This window comes from Lathyrus oleraceus, chromosome 4 (genome assembly GCF_024323335.1).
Source record: "Lathyrus oleraceus cultivar Zhongwan6 chromosome 4, CAAS_Psat_ZW6_1.0, whole genome shotgun sequence".
NCBI lineage: Eukaryota > Viridiplantae > Streptophyta > Magnoliopsida > Fabales > Fabaceae > Lathyrus > Lathyrus oleraceus.
This window is the reverse complement of record NC_066582.1, coordinates 275,537,144-275,561,687: the sequence shown is the minus strand read 5'-3', so window position 1 is coordinate 275,561,687 and position 24,544 is coordinate 275,537,144.

Here is a 24,544-nt window from a genome sequence, read left to right as displayed (position 1 = left end):
TGTCGGTGACTTGTTGGTGACTTGTGGTCCTGTTGGTGACTTGGTTCCTCAGATTGGGTTCAGATGACAGTTTATCAGATGATTTTGGGTTTCAGATGAATTGTGGTTCCGAGTTCGAGCCGAAGCTTCGATCCTATGTTCTGCGACGCACAGCCTGCTAGTCTTGTCTGCACCATTTGCATCATAACATGTTTATTTTCAAAAAAAATACGCAATAAAAAAAAAGAATTGAGAAAAAAAGAACAGAAAAAACTAATATCTGCATGCATATCATTTCTCAGGTACATTCCAGAGTCCGTTCACTGATAGAGATGGCAACAGTCCCAGACCCGGAGCGGAAGACTTGTTCCTATAACTTTCACTGTGAGTCTTTGACGTCTCTGATAGAGTTGAGCAACCTTGTGACCAGTGGTAATCGGAAGGGGTTTGTTGATCAGTATGGCGATATTCTGACACTGTTGAAGATGGTAGTTGATCCAGTACCGTTACAGACTCTTCTTCAGTTCTACGACCCAGAGCTTCGCTGCTTCACTTTTCAGGATTATCATTTGGCGCCTACTCTCGAGGAGTACTCCATTCTGTTAAATGTTCCTATCTTGCATCAGGTGCCTTTCTCGGACGTGCCTAAGGAAGTTGATTTCAGAGTTGTTGCTAGAGCTCTCCATTTGGGTATCAAGGAAGTCAGTGATAGTTGGAAGTCCAGTGGGGACGTTGTGGGTCTGCCTTTGAAGTTTCTGCTGAGAGTTGCTAGAGGAGAAGTAGAGAAGGGGAATTGGGAAGCTTTTCATGCCCAGCTAGCTGTTATGATCTATGGGATCGTCATGTTCTCGAGTATGCCCAACTTTGTGGACTATGCTGCAGTCATCATTTTTCTTGGAGGAAACCCGGTTCCTACTCTGTTAGCTGACACTTACTATGCTATCCACAGTAGGCATGGTAGGGGTGGAGCTATCAGATGTTGTCTCCCACTGTTGCTCAGATGGTTCTTGTCTCTCCTACCAGTCAGTGGACCTTTTGTGGATGCTCAGAGTACGCATAGGTGGACTCAGAGGGTTATATCTCTTACCGCTTATGATATCAGATGGCAGTCGTACCGGATGGACGTGCGTGATGTTATTATGAGTTGTGGAGAGTTCCGGAATGTACCACTTGTAGGGACTAAGGGTTGCATCAATTATAACCCGGTTCTTTCTCTTCGCCAGTTGGGATTCGTGATGAATGGAAGACCACTTGAAGCTGAGATAGCTGAGAGTGCGTATTTTGAGAAGCGAAGTGACCCTGTTAGCTTGGAGCAGATAGGAAGAGCTTGGAAGTCTATTAGTGTCCAGGATGGATTTGTCTTAGGGAAGAAGTTTGCCATTGCTATGCCTGATTAAACTGATTGGGTCAAGAAGAGAGTGGAAACTTTGCTGTTGCCCTATGATAGGATGAATCCGTTGCAAGTGCAACCACCTTTGATTCTTGCTGAGAGTGTACCTGTTGAGCAGTACAAGCAAGCCCTGATGGAGAATCGTCGTCTGAAAGAGAAAGAGCAAGATGCCCAGATGGAGTTGCATCAAGCCAAAGCTGATAGGTTGAACCTGACTCATCAACTCAGACACATCCAGAATGTAGATGCGGGTGGAGTGAGGAGCAAGAAGAGATCTTATGAAGAGATGGAGAATTTGCTGAATGCGGAGCACAGTGAGTGTTTGAGATTGCAGAGAGCTGAGGCCAGTTATCAAAAGAAGATCAGAGACTTGGAGAAGCAACTCAGAGACAAAGATATCCAGTTGAAGAAGGAAGTCGACCAGAGACTTGCATCAGAGAACCAACTCGGAAGAGAAGTTGTAGAACTTAGAAGACAGTTGAAGGAGAAGATCAGTCCCTTGCCAGAATTTTCAGAGTGTGAACTGTTGATAGACCAGTGTCACTACTTGAAGACGCTCATTCCTGGAAGTCATTTGTCTTAGCTTGTATTTCTGATGTTTATGTTGAGGATCACCCCCAGGCTTGTTGGGTGGGATTCGTTGTTGTACTTTGATTTTATGGATCTTTGTTGACATTGTTGTATGATCTTGTTGCTCGTTTATAGATGAGGTTGTTGGTTTCACTCTGTACTCCTTGCTCTTGTGTATGCTGTTTCTGTGCTTTCTGTGTTGTTCTTGCTGCAGGTTGTCGTCTTTCGAAGATGAATCAGGCTCTTTGAATGCCTGAGAAATGAGCATATCATGTGCATCATATGCATTAGCATCATACATATCATTTTGCATAACAGGTGTTCTTGCTCGCGACTTCTCACTCTGGTTCCTGTGTCAGGCAGGATAGCTGATCAGAGACCGCACCGGTATTCAACCAGACTCAATCAACAAAGAAATATGGATCAGGTTCAGAACGAGTTGGTTGAGATGAGGGCGAACATGGCCCAGTTCATGACGATGATGCATGGGGTTGCGCAAGGTCAGGAGGAGCTTCGAGCCCTGGTTCAGAGACAAGAGACCGTGATTCAGACGTCCAACCGTGGTTCGCCTATTGTTGCACCGGCTCATGAGAATGTCACTGCTGTGCCCGCCAACGACTATGCCGTGGGGGATGAGTTAAGAGGAATAAGGATTAATGGACAGCCTCTTGCTGCAGAGACTGTCAATGTCAGAGCTACCCGGGCTCCGATTCGTCATCCTGCTCCGATTGTCGACAGACAAGAGGACATTTTCACGCTGCTGAGTGAGGATGATGAGGTGGTCAGAGTTGAGGATAGGGATCGTAAGGTTGATGCCCTGGCTGAGAAGATTCGTGCGATGGAATGTCAAAACTCCCTTGGTTTTGATGTGACTAATATGGGGTTGGTTGAAGGGTTGAGGATCCCTTACAAGTTCAAAGCACCGTCTTTTGACAAGTACAACGGTACTTCTTGCCCTCGCACTCACGTGCAGGCATATTATCGGAAAATCTCTGCGTATACCGATGATGAAAAGATGTGGATGTATTTTTTCCAAGATAGTCTATCTGGGGCTTCTTTGGACTGGTACATGGAATTAAAGAGAGATTCGATCCGATGCTGGAGGGATCTGGGTGAGGCCTTCTTGAGGAAATACAAACATAACATGGACATGGCGCCTAGCCGGACTCAGCTGCAGAGTCTATGTCAGAAGTCAGGAGAAAGCTTCAAGGAGTACGCCCAGAGGTGGCGTGAACTGGCTGCTAGAGTTCAACCCCCTATGCTGGAAAGGGAGTTGACAAATATGTTTATCGGTACTCTTCAGGGTGTGTTTATGGACCGGATGGGAAGCTGCCCATTCGGTAGTTTTTCGGATGTGGTTATCTGTGGAGAGAGGACAGAGAGTTTGATCAAGGCTGGTAAGATCCAAGATGTTGGTTCCTCATCGTCCAAGAAGCCGTTTGCTGGGGCACCTCGCCGAAGAGAGGGCGAGACTAATGCTGTTCAACACCACAGAAATCAGAACAGAAGTCAGTACCGTCAAGTTCCTGCAGTGACAATTCCTGCACCTCAACAACGTCAACCTCCGCAACAACAGAGGGTTCAACAACAGATGCCACAACAACAACAACAATAACAACAACAACGTCCGTATCAGCCGAGGCAGAGGATGCCTGATAGACGTTTCGACCCACTACCCATGACCTATGCTGAGTTACTACCTGAGTTGCTCAGACTAGGGTTTGTTGAGTTGAGGACTATGGCACCATTGACAAAAATACCACCTGGGTATGATGCCAATGTGCGTTGTGACTTTCATTCTGGTGCGCCGGGACACCATATAGAGAATTGTAGGGCTTTCCATCATAAGGTCCAGGACCTGATTGATGCCAAGACTATCAATTTTGCTCCTATACCTAATGTTGTGAACAATCCTATGCCGCCGCATGGTGCCCACCCGGTGAATAATATCGAAGGAGTTGAAGCTGAAGATTTGATTGGTAGAGTTGAGGATGTTCAGACTTCTCTGCTTGTTGTCAAGGGTCGTCTGTTGAATGGAGGGGTATACCCGGGTTGTGATAAAGACTGTGTTGCATGTGCAGAATCAGATAATGGGTGTGATCAGTTAAGGGCCGGTATCCAGAGTTTGATGGAGGAGGGCTGTCTGCAATTCTGTAGGGCTGATAATAGAGATCGTGGGGCAGTGTCGACTGTCACTATCTTCTTCAAACCGTCTGAAGGACGTGGGCAAAGAGTTGTTAGTGCGCCTACAACCAGTGGTGGTCCAGTTACCATCTCTGCACCAGTTACTTCCAGTAACCCAACAACTATCGTCGCTCCGGTCAGAAGGGCTGTTGATAGTAGGGTTGTGCCATGGAAATATGATAATGCCTACCGCAGCAACAGAAGGGCTAAGAATCGGGTCATGCCATCGAATCAAGCGCCCGTGACAATTGGTGTGCCAGTCAGTAAAACTCCTGTGGTTGTGAGTCCCGTTGTGGACAATGTCGGTGGACCAGGAGGCTTTACTCGCAGTGGACGTTTGTTTGCTCCCCAACCGTTGAGGGATGCCAATGTTGAGGCTTCTGCTAGGTCGAAGGGAAAATAGGCTGTGGTTGACGAGGAACCGGCTCAGAAGGATGTGCCTGAGGGTTCGTTTGAAAAGGACGTGGAGGAATTTATGAGAATCATCAAGAAAAGTGACTACAAGATCGTAGATCAACTTAATCAGACTCCGTCCAAGATTTCCATTCTATCTTTGTTGCTGTGCTCTGAGGCACATCATAACGCCTTACTGAAGATGTTGAATATGGCGTATGTACCTCAAGAGATTTCCGTCAACCAACTGGAGGGTGTGATTGCCAACGTGAGCACCAGGCATGGTTTGGGTTTCACTGACCTAGACTTAACGCCTGAGGGTCGTAATCATAACAAGGCCTTGCATATCACCATGGAATGCAAGGGTGTTGTATTGTCTCACGTGTTGGTAGACACCGGCTCGTCGTTGAATGTCTTGCCCAAGCAAATTCTGAAGAAGATATCTGTTGAAGGGGTTGTGCTTACTCCTAATGACCTGATAGTTCGTGCATTCGACGGATCCAAACGTTATGTGTTTGGTGAAGTTACCTTGCCTGTGAAGATAGGTCCAGAGGTGTTTGACATCATCTTCTACGTTATGGACATTCAGCCTGCCTACAGTTATTTGTTGGGGCGTCCGTGGATCCATGCAGCAGGGGCAGTCTCGTCGACTCTCCACCAAAAGCTCAAGTATGTCTGGAACGGTCAGATTGTGACCGTGTGTGGCGAAGAAGATATTTTGGTGAGTCACCTGTCCTCGTTCAAATATTTAGAGGTGGATGGCGAGATCCACGAAACCTTATGCCAGGCATTTGAGACTGTTGCTCTTGAGAGGGTGGCGTTTGCTGATCAGAGAAAGCCAGGTGCTTCGATTGCTTCGTACAAGCAGGCCAAGGAGGTTGTTGACTCTAGCAAAGCTGAAGGCTGGGGCAAGATGGTGGATTTGCCGGTCAAAGAAGATAAATTCGGTATTGGTTATCAAACTTTGCAAGCGGAGCAGAGTGTACAAGCAGGTCCGAGTACCTTTACCAGCGCCAGGCTGATGAATCACGGTGATGTCTTTGCAGCCAGTAGTGAAGATGGTGACAGTGATTATGATCTCGACAACTGGGTTCGCCCGCGTGCACCAGGGGAAGTGATCAGCAATTGGACAGCAGAGGATATAGTCTAAGTTACTCTTCAAACAGAGTAATTTTCTTTTGTTTTTTCATTCTGCACAAAACCCTACGTTCTGCCCAAGACGTAGTGGTTCATTGTAGGGCTACATCATGTTTTACAAATGGTTATCATTAATAAAGAACGTTTTGCAAACAATTTTGTGATCCCTGTCTTTCTATCTTTGTTTTCAATTTTTCAAAAAATAAAAATGGCAATGTTTTTGTTTTTGTGACTTTATTGAACTCTTTTTTCTAAAACAAAGCATTAAACATGCAGAAGTGATTTCACGGCATCTACTATGAACAGTTCTGTTATGGCTCAGTATGATTTCGACAATCCCATCTACCAAGCTGAAGAGGAGAGTGAGGAAGACAGTGAACTCCCTAAAGAATTGGCTAGATTGTTGAAGCAAGAGGAAAGGGTCATCCAACCTCATCAGGAGGAGTTGGAGATTGTGAATCTTGGTACTGAGGACGCCAGAAGGGATATTAAGATCGGGGCTGCTTTGAAGACAGAGGTCAAGAGCAGGTTGATTGAGATGCTGAGAGAGTATGTGGAGATATTCGCCTGGTCTTATCAAGATATGCCTGGGTTGGATACTGATATTGTGGTGCATAGACTACCTCTCAGAGAAGATTGTCCTTCAGTCAAGCAGAAGCTTCGTAGAACGAGTCCTGATATGGCAGTGAAAATCAAGGAAGAGGTTCAGAAGCAGTTCGATGCTGGTTTCTTGTCAGTAACGACTTATCCCCCGTGGGTGGCCAACATCGTTCCTGTGCCGAAGAAGGATGGCAAAGTCAGAATGTGTGTCGATTACCGGGATTTGAATAGAGCGAGTCCGAAAGATGATTTTCCATTACCTCACATTGATGTATTGGTTGATAATACGGCTCAATCCTCGGTATTCTCTTTCATGGATGGTTTCTCGGGGTATAATCAGATTAAGATGGCGCCAGAGGACATGGAAAAGACGACATTCATTACACCTTGGGGCACGTTCTGCTATAAGGTGATGCCATTTGGGATGAAGAATGTCGGTGCTACCTATCAGAGGGCTATGACGACTCTCTTTCATGACATGATGCACAAGGAGATTGAAGTGTACGTGGATGATATGATTGCGAAGTCGCAGACAGAAGAGGAGCACCTGGTTAATTTGCAGAAATTGTTTGACAGATTGGTAAAGTTCAAATTGAGGCTGAATCCAAACAAGTGTATGTTTGGCGTGAGATCAGGGAAGCTGTTAGGCTTCATTGTCAGTGAGAAAGGGATTAAGGTTGATCCAGCGAAAGTCAAAGCTATTCAAGAAATGCCTGAACCAAGAACAGAAAAGCAGGTTCGTGGGTTTTTAGGGAGATTGAATTACATTGCGAGGTTTGTATCTCACCTAACTGCCACGTGTGAACCAATATTCAAATTGCTAAGAAAGAATCCAGCAATCAGGTGGAATGATGATTGTCAGAAAGCTTTTGACAAGATAAAAGAGTATTTACAGAAACCTCCAATCCTGATTCCTCCAGTTCCTGGGAGACCGCTGATAATGTACCTGTCAGTTACTGAGAACTCGATGGGTTGTGTATTGGGACAGCATGACGAGTCTGGTCGAAAAAAGCATGCCATATACTACCTTAGCAAAAAGTTTACCGACTGTGAAATCAAATATTCACAGCTTGAGAAAACTTGTTGTGCTTTGGCCTGGGCTGCTCGCCGACTGAGGCAGTATATGTTGAACCATACTACCTTGTTGATTTCTAAGATGGATCCAGTAAAATACATCTTTGAGAAGCCGGCTCTCACCGGACGTGTTGCTCGATGGCAGATGATTTTAACAGAATATGATATCCAGTATACATCGCAGAAGGCCATCAAAGGTAGTATTTTGTCAGACTACCTCGCCGAGCAACCGATTGATGACTATCAGCCTATGATGTTTGAATTCCCTGATGAAGACATCATGTATCTTAAGATGAAAGATTGTGAAGAACCTCTTGTCGAGGAAGGACCGGATCCTGATGACAAGTGGACATTGATGTTCGATGGGGCTGTGAATGTTAATGGTAACGGTGTTGGTGCAATGCTGATCAATCCAAAAGGGGCTCATATACCTTTCTCTGCCAGATTGACTTTCGACGTCACCAACAATGAAGCTGAGTATGAGGCTTGTATCATGGGGATAGAAGAAGCCATTGATTTGAGGATCAAAACTCTTGACATCTATGGAGATTCCGCTCTAGTGATTAATCAGGTCAATGGAGATTGGAATACCAACCAGCCGCATTTGATTCCTTACAGAGATTACACCAGAAGAATACTGACGTTCTTCAAGAAGATGAATGGTGCTGTAGAGGCGGCGAACAAGAATATCAAGAAGATTGTGCAGAAGATGGTCGTGACGTACAAGGATTGGCATGAGATACTGCCTTTCGCTTTGCATGGGTATCGTACCTCAGTACGTACGTCGACCGGGGCAACCCCATACTCCCTTGTGTATGGTATGGAAGCAGTCCTACCAGTTGAAGTGGAGATCCCTTCTCTGAGAGTCTTGTTGGATGTCAAGCTTGATGAGGCCGAGTGGATTCGAACAAGGTTTAATGAGTTGAGCCTTATCAAAGAGAGACGGCTAGCAGCTGTGTGCCATGGGCAGTTGTATCAGAGAAGGATGAAGAGAGCCTTTGATCAGAAAGTGCGTCCTCGAAGCTATCAGATCGGTGATCTAGTCTTGAAGAGGATCCTTCCTCCCGGTACAGATAACAGGGGCAAGTGGACTCCTAATTACGAAGGTCCATATGTTGTGAAGAAGGTTTTCTCCGGTGGAGCCTTGATGCTTACAACTATGGATGGTGAAGATTTTCCGTCCCCTGTTAACTCAGATGTAGTCAAAAAATACTTCGCATAAATTGACCCGCTGGACAAAAGAATAAAAGAGTCCAGGCAAAAAAGGGCATCCCGGCGAACCAAAAAACAGAAAGAAAAGGTTGGGGCAAAAATTAGGGATAAAAATGAAAAGAATTTGTACACCCGGTAAGTCGAAAACCCGCAAGGGCGGCTTAGGCAAAAATGGGTATCCCGGTGGATTGAAAACCCGAAAGGGCGATCCAGCCAAAAGAGGGATTAAAGCGAAGACTACAGTCTGAGTTATCTGTACTTCATCGCGCTTCGTCGTCTGCCATCTCGAAAGATGTGATCGGTCCAACCATTCTTCTCAGAAAGCAAGGAAGTTGGGAGGAAAACTGATGATTTGTGAGTTATAACAGAATTGGGAAATAGTGGATGCCGTGTTCACATCGCCATTAGATTAGATTTTTCCTTTTGTGTGCAATTACCTCTTTCTAAGAATTGCTTCCCAATGTATTCGCCTTTTCAGGCCCATTTTCCAATCAATAAAAGTCGTTATTCAGATAAATAGCTCTCCTGTTTTTATTTTACCGTTTTGTTTGCAAAAACGTCCGAATTTTTGATAAACATTGCATATAAAAACATGAAGGCTAAACAATAACTTGCAGAAGGATAAAACCTTTGAAAATCATTTTGAATGTTGAGGACACTTGAGCATATCTTGTCCATGTATCCCCTGGGGCATTTTGTTGTGATGTTTTGCAGGTTGTCATCTGTAGGGATGTTTCCGCAGCAGATATTTCCCAAGCAAGTATGGAAGCTATCAGAGCTATGTTCCCCTGCAGAGACGCCTTTGGATATTGTCTTCTATCCCCAGCAGATATAAGGATTGCCTATCCCCAACAAGCCTGGAAGTGGGTGTATTCCCCAGCAAATATGTCCCCAGTTGAGATCCGCACTGAGTATGAAGGATGTGGTATCCCCAACGGAGGTGTCAGTGGAGTGTTGTCCCCCAGCAGTCGGGTTCGAAGTATTGTTATCCCCAGTGTGGTCGTGAGCGCTCATCCCTAGCAGGGTTGTGTATGTCTCTCCCCAGCACAGAGTCCGGTATATTACTTTCCCCACCAGCGTTTTGCTCTTCCTCAGCAGAGTTGGTGTGTTATCCCCGACAGAGTTGTTTTCCCTAGCAGATCTCCCGAGTAGAGGTTGGTGTTGATGATTTTCCTCAGCGAGTCCCCGAGTGGAGCGGGTTCAAAGATATTTATCTCCAGCAAAGTTTATCCTACCTGTGGATTGGATGAGTTTTCCGTAGCGGAATGATATCTGCATCACCAAGCTGAGTCTATCCTACCTGTGGATTGGGTGGGTTGTCCCCAGCGGAGTAGCATTTATTTCCCAAAGCAGAGTTTATCCTATTTGTGGATTGGTTGGCTTTCCCCAGTGAAGTCGCCTGATTATCCCTAGCAAAGTCGATTTGATACTCCCCCCAGCGAGTTGCCTTGTTTACTTTCCCCGGTGGAGTAGTATTGATGGTTTCTCAGCGCAGTCGCCGTTGGGTAGTCCTCAACAAAGTTGCTTTGATTATTCCCCAAGCGGAGTCCCCGAGTGGATTGGGTCCTATGAAGGATGTTCCCAGTGGAGTCTATCCTTTCCCCAGCATCAGTGTTATTTCTCCAGCACGAGTGAGAAGTCGGTGCTCTCCCCGTAGAGTATTCCTCAAGTAGAGTCTCCCCACAGAGTTGGAGTATCTGATCCTCTGGTTCCCCAGCCAGAGTTTATCATTTTGCATGTAGTAATCATTGCATCCTCAAATCGCGTAGCATTTCCATTCAATATGGAGCATTACGCCATAGAAAAATTCAAACATATGCATTCATGTGCTAACCGTCAGACCGTGTCCCCGACAGAGGCAGATCGTTGTTCAACATCTGTACAGCACATTTTCTACAGTTGCTCCTGGCAGCATTCAGGATTGATACCCCAGACAGGTTTATTTCCTCATCCGTTGGTGAAAGAAAAGCCTGTTTTCTCCCTAGTGAGATCCCCATCAAGTGTTTAGCCTTGCCCCGACATATATAGATGTCATCTTGTGATACTGGTCAGTGTCATGTCAGCACCCGCGTGTGTTATATCTTTGGTGTCGGTCAACACCATCTTTCGGTGTCGGTAAACATCGAGTCTCACCCCCCAGTCATCGGTCAATGTCTGGTTTTCTTTGGTGTCGGTCAACACCATCTTTCGGTGTACACTTCGAGTCTTTCCCAGTCATTCGTTGATGTCTGGTCTTCTTTGGACATCGGTCAACATCCTCTTTCGATGTTCGTAATACCCTCCCCAGAGGTCACCTCTCCGTTGGTTTCGATAAACGTTGAGTTTTTTCTATTCGTCCGTGGGCGTCTAGTCAAATTATCCCCAATAAGAGTCACCTTCCTCCGTTGGTGTCGATAAACGTCGAGTTTTTTCCTATGCGTCCGTTGACGTATAGTTGTTTGTTCCCCACAGATCATTTGTTAATGGCTGTTGATTCCCTTCAGAGTTATCTCTCCGTTGGTTTCGATAAACGTTGAGTTTTTCCCAATCGTCCGTTGATGATTGGTTGTGTTCACTTTTCCCCATAAGATTTACCTCTCCGTTGGTTTCGATAAACGCTGAGTTTTTGCCTATGCGTCCGTTGACGTGTAGTTGCTCTCCACAGAGTCACCTCTCCGTTGGTTTTGGTAAACGTTGAGTTTTTCTCATTCGTCCGTTGACGTCTGATTGTATATCCTATTCCCCAGTCATTCATTAATGTCTGGTCGATTCCCAGCCAGAGTCCCCAGTAGAGTCATCGGTGGATGTCCTATTCGGTTTCCGGTTGTTGTATCCCTTCCTTAGTGAAGTCTTCTCCTTCTCCGTTGGTGTTGATAAACGTCGAGCTTCTCCCTTTCGTCCGTTGACGTCTGGTCGAGTCTTCTCCTTCTCCGTTGGTGTCGATAAACGTCGAGCTTCTCCCGTTCGTCCGTTGACGTCTTGTCGAGTCTTCCCATTCATCCGTTGATGTCTGGTTACCTCTCCGTTGGTTTTGGTAAATGCCGAGTTTTTCCTGGTTGTCCCCAGTAGAGTTACCTCTCTGTTGGTTTTGGTAAACGTCGAGTTTTTCCCATTACGTCCGTTGACGTATGGTTGTATCTCTTCCGGTCATTCGTTAATGTCTGGTTACCTCTCCGTTGGTTTCGATAAATGTCGAGTTTTTCCTAGTTGTCCGTTGGCATCTAGTTGTGATTTCTATCCCCATTCATCGTCTTGCGATGTATGGATGTGATTGTACCTTTGAAAGAATCAAAATCCCCAGTGATAAATATCAGATCCCAGTGAGGTTACTGTTGGATCTCCGCATTGTGCAAATTTCAACAGTTCTTCGGTATTCAATCCCTGTTTACCCTGAAAGTCTGACAATCGTTGCTCTCATCCGTTCGGGTTCCCAGTTGATTGAATAGGGGCAGCTGTAGCACCTCAAATTTGCACCTCCCATTTTGTACATACATTTTCATGTTAGGTCATTAACATTACATTGTCCACTGCATAGCATTGCATTGTCCATTTGCCTAGTGCAAGTCATTAGTAAGGACAGGTTAGAAGATCCAGTCAAGCAAGCAAGCAAGTGCATTCTCTATTGAAGAAAAACCCTAGGGTTGGTTCAACAAGCTCATATGACCTAGGGATCATTTTGAAGTGGTTTGGCTAAAGATTGGATGTTCAGAAGTCATCAGTCATTGATCAATTCATCTGAAACCCTAGAAAGTCAACCAAAGTCAACTGTGCATGAAATCATGGATTTGAAGGTGGGAGATGGTTTGAAAGGCCTCATTCATGTCCATACAAGTCTCATTTGACATTTCAAAGATCAACATTGAAGAATTTGAGGTCAGATGAAAAGTTTCCAAAAATAGTAAGTGACCTGTAATTTCAAACTGCCAAAAATGGAAAGGTTTTCTCCTCAAGATTACATGTCCAAGGAAGCTTCAAATGAAATTTTGTCCAACATGAAAGTTGAAGATCTTGCTCTCACCTTTCCAAAAAGTCCAAGAACATGAATTTCCCATGTGTGGTTGAGAAATTATGGATCAATCATTGTTAATGGAATTTGAACTTCAAGCTAGCATAACTTTTGAACCAAAAGGCCAAATCATGTGGTTCTTTTTGGAACATTTCACTCTTGATCTCTTCTATCCAATTCATGCATCACATTTCATTAATTCTCATCACAAAAATATTGACATTTTCACTTGAATTGAATTTGAATTTTGGAGGGAAAGTATCAATTTGAAAAATAAACATTGTCATGCATTCCAACATTGGCATTTTGGCTCCAAATGATATTTCAAGGTGAATTGAACTCAAATTCGTACACTGTAGCAAGGCATTGCATGCATGAAGGTGAATTACCAAATTTGCATTACACTTGCATTTCACTTAATTTCATTTGCATTTAGCTAATTGGGATTAAGAACATGATTAACAGGGCATATATATTGATAATCATAACAGAAAACACGATTAACATTTCATTCTAACCAGATCTAGATCCAATTCTCCAAGTTTCACAAATTTTGGCTCTCACTTTTTTCTGAAAAATTCTTCAAATCCTTTGTTATTTTCTTCATTGATTCCTCATCCACAAGTGCTATTGGATCTTCTGCAAGCAAGGAATCATCATTTTCGAAGCTGAATCAAGAACTGTTGAAGCTAGCATCATCCATGGCAGCTGTTGATTTGAGCAAGATCGAGCAAGACTGAGCATTGGATCTTCATACATTCATCCATTCAAGAGATGTAGAGCTTCTGTTTCAGCATTGCAAAGCTCGAAGGTCACGATTCCACTACTACACTTCAATTAAGGTCAGTTTTCGATGATCAAGATTCATGAAATTATGCTAGGCTTTTGATAGATCTTTGATTGTAGAGTAGTCTGCGCTTTGAATCGTTGCATTTCATCAAGAACCGAGGAAGTTATTGTGATTTTAATTTTGATGTGAAAACTTTATTTGACTCGATCCAAGCATGATAGTGAGAGTTAGGGCAAATGGATCTTAGATTGTTGATGTGCATGCTAAGACGAAGCTATTGGTGTATTGTTTGTTGATTTCTGAGACATTTGTTCATCGCCTGGAATTTTGATGAAGAACACTATGAACACGCTAGGGTTTTGATTCCAGAAGCATGTTAGATCTTCATTTGTGCGCTCTGCATGTAATTTTGTGTTTACCGCCATGTATTGGTCCAGGTGTTGGTTTCTGATTGGCCAGCGTTTCAATTAAATAAAACGCGGCGTTTAACTTAGGTGCTCAATTCAAATTCGTCATGTGTTCGAATCCTGCTCAAAGACAGTTTCATTTTAGGCTTTGGCATTTTTCACTTTATGCTACCATGTTCACATGCCTTGTTCCATTGTTTTTTTATTTTTTCCTTACATTCAAAAATCCATATCTTCATGAATAATTGTCCAATTGATGTGAGGTTTTTTGCACAATGATCCTTATCATGTCTTCTATTTTATGGATATTTTTCCAAGATTTGTGCACGGTTGGAATTGTTTTTAGCCTAGGATTTGTTCATGCATGTCATTTCTTGCACCTTGCTTGCCATTCCTTTTGTGAAATAATGATGCTTAATCCAATGAAGCTGAAAATTTGCATGTGTAAACTAGAGATCCTTAGGGACATTTTGGCATTGAGTTCGTGATTTTATCATTTCTGGTTGTGGAGATATGCTATGATGAATATAGGTGTGACAATGTGTGTCACACCATTTCTTGTCCAATTTGCTGATTTTATTTGTCATGCCATATGAACTTCAAATGATCTGAATTTTTGCATGTTGATTCTTCTGCATTTCCAATTTGTTTGAGAATTTCTTTTCTGTTTGACCATTTGTGGACTTTTTGAGAGTCATGAACTTCTATGATTTGTGAAATTCTTGATGTTTATTGGATGAACTTGAAATTTTGCACATGTGTTCTGGACACTTTAAAGTTTTCCATGGCTTTGGTTTGATTCATTTATCATATGTGGATTCTGTTTTATGCTTGTTTGAAGATGATGTATGATTTTGTGCCCTCATTCAGCTTGTTTTGCCTTGCTTTGACTTAGGGAATTTATTTGACATGCTTCCATTTGTCCAAATGACTTGAATTTTGGTATGTAGATCATGTGATGAATGCTGTTTAGCCATGATTTTTCTTAGGATTTATTGAATTGTTTTTGAGTTGATGTGGATTGGATCATTCTGTTTGGTTCTATGAACTTTGAACTTGCATGCTTTGCACTAAATGCTTTATGAAATAAAATTGGTTGATGATATGAATGTGAGACCACTTGGAAATTGTTCTTATTTGATTAGGCTTGATTTATGCCAATTTTCATGTTCTGTTTTGGTTTATTGATCCCTCTTTGACCCTAGGCCTTGTCCTGGTGGTTAGTGCTTATGTTTGAGTTGTGTTTTCAGGACAAGAAGCATATGGCCTTGAGGAGTTTGATTCATTTGTTCATTTGGATTGATATTTGATTGATGTTGATTAACATTAAGTGGTTTTATAGGTGGATTAGCTCCTTTGAGTTGAGCTTATGCTTTGCTTGATGCATTGCTTGTTGTCTGTTTGTACAGTTAACTGTTGACTTCTAATCTGTCTGTTTGACTTTTGTTTGAGTTGTGTACTGATTATGTTGGATTGTTTTCAGGTACCTTAGTTGCTATAGTTCCTTTGTGAACTTGCTTTTGCTTTGCTTGATAGCTTGAGCATTGAGGTATAATTTCACTAACTTCATGTAGTCTGGAAGACCTGGCCTGTTATTTGGTCAGGCACCTGTCTGAAGTCCTCCTTAAGAGGCAATGCTTGTGATTGTTTATCTTTGTCCCTAAGCAGGAAAAGACCTTTGATAAGGCAATTGGCAGATACAAGAGATGTGCAATCCATCTCCTGTTATTCAGTTGAGTCATCCCTTTGCTCACACACCTTGTGTTGATGCATTGTGGATATTAACCCAAGATCCTTGTACAATTGAGTCAGTCATATGTGTAGAAGGGTTCCAACTTTCTGAACCCACACATTCCTTTGTCTGAAGCTCTCCCAGGCCAGGGATAAGAGCTGTGAAGTCTTATCTTCACTTCCAATTTCATCTGCTTCACCCTAACTCTCAATGTTAGGGTTAAGAGCTAACATCACCCCGATACAGTGGCTTGTTTGTCGAGGTTGACATGACCCCTTGACTAAAGCCTAACCTTTGTTTGAGCCCGCTTTGTGTGTATATAGTGTGTGCTATTTGTGATTGTTTGCTTTGCCTGTGTTGTTTAGGATAGCTTGCTCCCTGTGCAAGTTAGATAGCAACCTTAACTTAGGGATCGTATGCATGACAACTTCTAGGCTCGAGTCATAGTCTCCCTAGTAGTTTGTGTCTCCCTTTGTATCTGGTTAGGCTAGTCCTTTTTCCCTGCGTAGGGGAACTACGTCGCCCTGATCCTCATACCAGATGAGGTACGTAGGCAAGAGATGAGCTGATCTCTCCAGGCGCCCTTTTGTTTTGTTTGTGTGAGTTGTTTCTCCTTTTCTGGTTGGAGTCCGATGTAAGTCCAGCGATTGGCATTCGGTTTCCAGTTTCTTTGTTGGAGTCTGACATAAGTCCAGCGATTGGCAGTTGGTTTCCTGTGTGTGTGTTTGTTGGTTCGGAGTCTGATGTAAGTCCAGCGATTGACATTCGGTTTCCATGTTTGCCTATTTGTGTGGAGTTTGATGTAAGTCCAGTGATTGGCAGTCGATTTCCCGTGTGGTTGTGTTTGGCGTGCGTGAGCCGAGCTACGAGTGCTCTGATTCTTCTTTAGTCCGAGAAGATACGTATGCATAGGATGCGACATCCTAGCGAGCACGTTTTCCCCTAGTCCCGAACTACGTCGACTCTGATGTCTATGCCTGATAGACTACGTAGGCCCAGGAGGCGATATCCTGCCGAGTTAGTTTTGTTTGTTTTCTTGTGTCTCTTTCAGCCAGTGTGTTTTTTTTGTGAGTAGTGTTTTAGCAACCATATTCCTTCCTTTTGTGCGTGGATCCCGTCGAGTACGACGGATGCGTAGGGGTGCTAATACCTTCCCTTCGCATAACCGACTCCCGATCCCATTCTCTTTGGTCGCGAGACCATGTTCTTTCCAGGTTTACTTCGAGCGTTTCCTTTCCCTCTTTTGGGATAAATAACGCACGGTGGCGGCTCTGTTGTTTTCGTTTCCCGCCGATTTTTCGCGTAATGCGACAGCAGGTTGATTCTAAAACCCATTGAAGATAATGATCCAACGCCATCTCCCAATTTTGAATTCCCTGTATTCGAGGCAGAGGAAGATGATGTTGAAGAGATTCCTGATGAGATTACCCGTCTCCTTGAGCACGAGAAGAAGGTCATTCAGCCGCATCTCGAAGATCTGGAAACAGTCAACTTGGGGTCTGAAGATTGTGTTCGTATGGTGAAGATTGGGGCACTTCTTGAAGAGTCTGTCAAGAAGGGGTTGATCAGTTTGCTACGAGAATATTCTGATATCTTTGCTTGGTCGTATGAAGATATGTCGGGTTTAGATACAGATATTGTGCAACATTTCCTGCCTTTAAAGCCTAAGTGCGTGCCTGTGAAGCAAAAGCTCAGAAGAACTCATCCAGATATGGCAGTGAAGATCGAAGAGGAAGTTCAGAAGCAAATTGATGCGGGGTTTCTGGTGACTTCTACATATCCTCAATGGGTGGCCAACATTGTGCCTGTGCCTAAGAAAGACGGAAAAGTTTGTATGTGTGTTGATTACAGAGATTTGAATAAGGCTAGTCCTAAAGATGATTTTCCTCTACCACACATTGATATGTTGGTAGACAATACAGCTAAATTCAAAGTCTTTTCCTTTATGGACGGATTTTCCGGTTATAATCAAATCAAGATGGCACCCGAAGATATGGAGAAGACAACATTCATCACACCTTGGGGAACATTTTGTTATCAAGTGATGCCCTTCGGTTTGAAGAACGCCGGAGCCACGTATCAACGAGCTATGACTACCTTGTTTCATGATATGATGCATAAGGAGATAGAGGTCTATGTTGATGATATGATTGCTAAGTCCCGAACGGAAGTTGAACATGTTGAGCATTTGTCGAAGCTTTTTCAGCGTCTGAGGAAGTTCAGACTTCATCTGAATCCGAACAAATGTACATTTGGGGTCCGTTCCGGCAAGTTATTGGGTTTTGTGGTCAGCGAGAGAGGTATTGAAGTTGATCCTGCCAAGGTTAAAGCAATACAAGAGATGCCTGCACCCAAAACTGAGAAGCAAGTCCGAGGTTTTCTTGGCCGCTTGAACTACATTTCCAGATTTATATCCCACATGACTGCCACATGTGCGCCGATATTCAAGCTCCTCCGGAAAGATCAGTCCCATGATTGGACCGAGGATTGCCAGAAAGCTTTCGACAGTATCAAAGAATATCTGTCTGAACCTCCGATCTTGTCTCCGCCTGTGGAAGGAAGACCTCTGATTATGTATTTGACTGTTCTTGAAGACTCGATGGGTTGTGTACTCGGTCAATAAGACGAATCAGGGAAGAAAGAATCTGCTATCTACTACCTCAGTAAGAAGTTTACTGATTGTGAGTCTCGGTACTTTATGCTTGAGAAGACGTATTGTGCTTTGGCTTGGGCTGCTAAGCATTTGCGCCAGTACATGATAAATCATACAACTTGGTTGATATCCAGAATGGATCCAATCAAGTATATTTTCGAGAAGCCTGCTTTAACCGAGAGGATTGCCCGTTGGCAGATGTTGTTATCTGAGTATGATATCGAGTATCGAGCTCAGAAAGCTATCAAAGGTAGTATCTTGGCTGACCATTTAGCGCACCAGCCGATTGAAGATCATCAGTCTGTTCAGTATGACTTCCCAGATGAGGAGATTCTGTATTTGAAAATGAAAGATTGTGATGAGCCTACACTTGATGAAGGTCCGAAACCTGGTTCCAGATGGACGATGGTGTTTGATGGCGCTGTGAATCAGTATGGAAATGGAATTGGGGCAGTAATCATTACTCCTTATGGCACGCATATTCCGTTTACAGCAAGGCTAACTTTCAAATGCACAAATAATATGGCTGAGTATGAGGCCTGTATTATGGGATTGGAAGAATGTATTGATTTGAGAATCAAGCATCTTGATGAGTATGGTGATTCGGCCCTGGTTGTTAATCAGATCAAGGGTGAATGGGAGACGAATCAGCCTAGTCTTATTTCGTACAGAGACTATGCGAGAAGGATTTCAACGTTCTTTACAGAAGTTGACTTTCATCATATTCCTCGAGAGGATAATCGGATGGCAGATGCTCTTGCTACGCTTGCTTCAATGATTGTGGTCAAGTATTGGAATGAAGTTCCCAATATTGCCGTGATGCGCTTGGATAGACCAGCTCACGTATTTGTAGTTGAAGAAGTGAATGATGATAAGCCTTGGTATTTTGATATCAAGAATTTCCTCCAGAACCAGGTCTACCCGCCTGGGGCATCAGTGAAAGATAGGAAAACTTTGAGAAGGTTGTCAGGAAGTTTCTACCTCAGTGGTGAAGTGCTGTATAAGAGAAATTTCGATATGGTTTTGCTCAGATGCGTGGATGGACACGAAGCAAACCTGTTGATGACTGAGGTCCATGAGGGTTCATTTGGTACTCATTCCAATGGACATGCCATGGCTAGAAAGATGTTGAGAGCAGGCTACTATTGGCTGACAATGGAGTATGACTGCTGCAAATATGTGAAGAAATGCCACAAGTGTCAGATTTATGCGGACAAGATTCATATTCCTCCGACACTTCTGAATGTGATTTCATCACCATGGCCTTTCTTTATGTGGGGAATCGACATGATCGGCATGATTGAGCCGAAAGCGTCCAATGGACACAGGTTTATTCTCGTAGCAATTGATTACTTCACCAAATGGGTTGAGGCCGCATCGTATGCGAATGTAACCATGCAGGTGGATGTGAAGTTTATCAGGAATCAGCTGATTTGCCGATATGGTGTGCCAGATAAGATCATTACTGATAATGGATCTAATCTGAATAACAAGATGATGGATGAGTTGTGCGCCAAATTCAAGATTGCACACTATAATTCCTCTCCTTACAGACCTAAGATGAATGGGGTTGTTGAAGCTGCTAATAAGAATATCAAGAAGATTATCCAAAAGATGACAGTTACGTACAAAGATTGGTATGAGATGCTGCCATTTGCTTTGCATGGTTATCGTACATCTGTACGCACTTCAACAGGAGCAACCCCTTTCTCTCTTGTTTACGGCATGGAGGCTGTTCTCCCAGTAGAGGTGGAGATCCCATCAATGAGAGTCTTGATCGAAGCCAAGTTAACTGATGCTGAATGGATTCAGAGTCTTTACGACCAGTTGAATTTGATTGAAGAGAAGCGATTGACTGCCATGTGTCATGGTCAGTTATATCAGCAGAGAATGAAGAAAGCATTCGATAAGAAGGTCAAGCCTCGTGTGTTCCGAGAAGGTGACCTCGTGCTCAAGAAAGTCTTGTCTTTCGCGCCCGATTCCAGGGGCAAGTGGACTCCAAACTACGAGGGTCCATATGTTGTTAAGAGAGCCTTTTTAGGCGATGCTTTGATGCTTACAACAATGGATGGGGAGGATTTCACTCGTCCTGTGAATTCAGATGCAGTCAAGAAATACTTTGCCTAAAAAAAAAGAGTATATGAAAAATAGAATAGCTCGCTAAGTTGAAAACCCGAAAGGGCGGCTTAGGCAAAAATGAGCGTCTCGGTGGAGAACCCGAAAGGGTGATCCAGGCAAAAGTTAGAGACTTGAAAAAAAAAATATTTGCATCCCGCTAGATTGAGTACCTCACCCTGGGGCAATCTAGGCAAAAATTAGGGATTTGGCAAGTAACTGTATCCTGACAAGACTTTTTGTTCTGCAGCCGTCTGTTCGTCAGAGATTCTCGATTCGTCGTCAACTGAAGCTTCGAATACATCGAGATTCAAATTGGTAGAGAAAGGATCATTATATTCAATGTAGCCCTCTCCCAATATACATCACTGATTTCAAATTTGTACAGATCTATGGAGTCTTGCCATTTTCAGGCTACCATTCCATCAAATCAATTTGAGCTTTTTATCCAATTATTTGCACTCTTATTTGTTTCAATTCAACAAATGTTTTGCATGTTTTAATTGATAAAATGTCATTGTTTTAAACAAATAAATTTTTTTCAAATTTTTGTTTTAAACAAAGTGAACATTCACAATGATGAAAGGATACTTAAGAATCACTCAGTGCTCTCCCAAGGGTGGCATGATTCCCAACAGGTAAGACATTTGTTCATATTCCTGGCTTGGTTGTATCCTCTTTCTCTAGAGTTGTTATGGGGGTTGTTCCCCAAGCAGAGCTTTTGTTAGGGTTGTTCCCTAAGCAGAGTGTTTGTTGGGACTTTACAGTTCTCTCCAACAGTATTCTCTCCTCAGCATGGGTGCTTTCTTTTGGAAGATTCAGTGGTTGGTGGGTTGATATCCCGGTACCTTACCACTTTCCTCAGCATAGTCGCTAGCAGGGTTTGTTGATATGATATACTGCATTTTATGCTATATTCCTCCCCATCAGAGCGCTTGTTGAGGTTTTCACCTCTTTATCCCTTCAGCAGAGCAGTGTTTATTTTCCTCCTCCGCAGTTGTTGGGTTTCTCATCCCCGGTGGTTGATCCCCAGCTCTCCTTCTCATCCCCGGTGGATTTCCCAGTGGATTCCCCAGTAAGGCCGCCAGTAGATTTGTGGTATGGTGGATTGTAGCTGTGATTTCCCCAGAGTCCTCAACAGAGTCAGGATCCCCTCCGGAGTTGTTTTCCCCAGTAGGGTCGGTTGGTGATCTATCATCCAGAGATTTGGTTGATTTCCTGATGCTTTTGATCCCTAGTAGAGTGGCTTGTTGCAGAAACTACTTGTGTGATCTATTTTTCCCTCAGTGGGTGTATTCCCCAATGGAATGGCTGACAATATGCCCAGTAGAGTTGCTTGTGCAGTTAGATTCTACTTGTGCAAGTGAACTCTTGTTTCTCAGTTGATACTAAGAATCCCCCTGCAGATATCTCGGGATTTCTCCTTTTTCCCAACAGATTTGTCTTTGTGGCTGTTTCTGCCTGTTGTGGACTTTCTGTTCCCCCAGTTGGGTTGATTGTTGATCCATCACTCAGAGATTTTGTGATTTTCCTTGATATCTCTGGCTTCTTTTGCCTCCCCCCAGATCTTTGCTTTTCAGCGTGTAGATCTCCAGCAGATTGGCTTTCCAATTTGGTTATTCCCGTGGAAGTGTAGTACCGGGCGTTTGATTCCTGGGCCTGTTTGTGTTAGATATGTCTGTTTTGTCAGCATTCATCAAACATAAATCACGCATATTCATGCATAATCATAAACATTCAGATATTCATGTTGCATTTTTGCCATATATCTTTTGTTTGTTGTTCCCTGCTTTGGGTGTTATAGATCTCTTCATTAGGTCTCCCCAAGCAGATGTCGGGTGTTTTAATCTCTCCATATAGAGTCAGGCCCATAGGCAGAAAAGGTCTGTTTTTCTTTCTGCAGTTCCCCACTGAGATATATCCTCGTGGATGACGGTTTCTTCCGTTTCCTCCCAACACATATATTGGGATGGAGCTTCCTATTGAGTTATATCCTCGTAGGACGAGTCTTGATTCAGTCCGTCTTTTCAGTTTGATTCCGAATTGGCTATTTGTCAACTGTTTCTTGTGCTTCCCTGTGGAATAAATGAATAATTGCTCAGTATTCGGCAACAGTTCATTTTATCCCCAGCAGAGTTTGGGCCTCTACCCTTATACCGGTAGTTGTAAGTCCTATGTTCCTTTCCTCTTGGCGGAATTTGTGGTTATATACCTTTTATTCCTCAGCAAGAGTCGATGGTTTTCTACCCAGTAGTCGGTATTCGTAAATCCTATTTTCCTGCTCTCCAGCAGTTTGTGGTTTGTTATAAACCTTATTTTTGTTCCCGTACGGATTTGTGATTTCCTTCATTCCCCACGCGGAGTTGTTGGTTTTCTACCCAGTATTCGGTAGATGTAAACCCTACTTTTTATCTTCATCAGAGTTTAGCTACTACCCCGTATTCGGTAGTTGTAAGTCCTATCTCTTTTCCCCTAGCAGAGGTAACCTTTGTGGTTCGTTCTGGTTGGTGGTGAATTTTGTGCTGTTGTGGTTTTATCCCCAACGGAGTCTGCGCCTTTTTGTGGAATAAGTTGAATAATTGCTCAGTATTTGGCATTCATTCACCCTATCCCCGGCTGAGTCTTTGGTCTTCTACCCGGTAGTCGGTAGTGGTAAACCTTTTTGCTTCCTCAGCCAGAGTTTGGTATTCTACCCCGTATTCGGTAGTCGTAAACCCTAATTTCTCCCCTTGGCAGAGTTAACCTTGTTGTTCATCCTAACCGATGATGGTTACTCTTTATGGTTATCTTCATTCAGTATTCGATGTTGATATTCCCTCCTTGCTTCTGGGCAATTGCCGGTTGCTGGCAATTGTATCCCCAGCAAGTCCTTGTGGATAATTGTTGTTTATGCAATTCATCCCCAGCGGGTCTTCTTTCATTTACCCTTTTGTGGTAATGTTGTTGCTCCCCTTTGATTGGGCATCTTTATATACCTAGTTTTGGTATCCCGATGCCTTTCTTTTCGGTCAATTTATCCTTCATTAACCCAGTAACCGGTTGTGGATAATCTTCCATGCGAGTATACTATCCATGTTCTGACGGTAATGGATAATATATCTCATGCACTCTTCAGTCGAAGCCTGTTGTGTTTCCCAGTCGAGTAAGATTCGTGTTCCATTTTGCAGAATCGAATATTCTTTGTTTCTTGGATAATTGCCGGATGCTTGCAATTTATCCCCTGTGAGTTGTTTTTCGTTTACCCTATTGTTGTGGTATCGATTGTCTCTCTTTTTGTTTGGTCACCTATTATATACCCAGTAACTGGTATCTCTGGTGTCTCTTCCTTTCGAGTATATTATTCACGTTCTGACGGTAATGAATAATATATCTCTTTCACTCTTTGGTTGGAATCCTTTGTTGATTTTCCCCAGCGGAGTAAGATTCGTATTCTTTGTAGAATCGAATATCCATCCTTTAAACAAGTTTGTGTTTTGGATGATGAGTGTTTTGGCATATATATCAATCCACATTTTCGGTAGGTCACCTATTATATACCCAGTAACCGGTATCCCTGGTGTTCCTTCCATGCGAGTGTATTATCTACGTTCTGACGGTAATAGATAATATATCTCATGCGAGTATTCTATCCATGTTGTGACGGTAATGGATATTATATCTCATGCGCTCTTTGGGTTTGTGTCCCCAGCTGAGTAAGATTCGTTTTCCCGTTGTGGATTCGAATGCCCATCCTGTAAGTCGATTTTCTTTTTCAAGCCCTCCTTTTGGATGATGAGTGTTTTGGCATATATACCAATCCACGTTTTCGATAGGTCACCTATTATATACCCAGTACCCGGTATCCCTGGTGTTCCTTCCTTTCTGCTCCCTATTATGACCTTGGTCCCCTGTGGAGTCAGATTTTTCCTGAGTTGATGTACCTTTTTCAGGTCTTTCTCAGATGGTTGGTTGATTGATATCTCTCACCGTTATACCGGTCTTAGATATTCATTCTTCCTGAGTTTGTTACCCTTATACCGGTAACACCTCATTTTTTGTTGCTTCCTCAGGAGAGTCTCTTTGTTAGACATTTCTCCGGTGGAGTTTCCTGTTGTATTTTACCCCTTGCTGTATTGGCGTTTTCCCCAATATATGCAATTTTCCCTGGCAGGGAGGTTCTTTGTGAATCTTTTCCCCAGTCCGAGTCCGGATTTTTATCCGAAGTATCCTTTGTGGATAGTTTGAGTCAGCTTGAGTCTTTCCATTGGATGTGTTTTCCTTTGGAATTCTTCTTTTCCCAGTGCGAGTCCTTCACTCCCCAGTGAGGTCTCCAGTCCAGTCGTG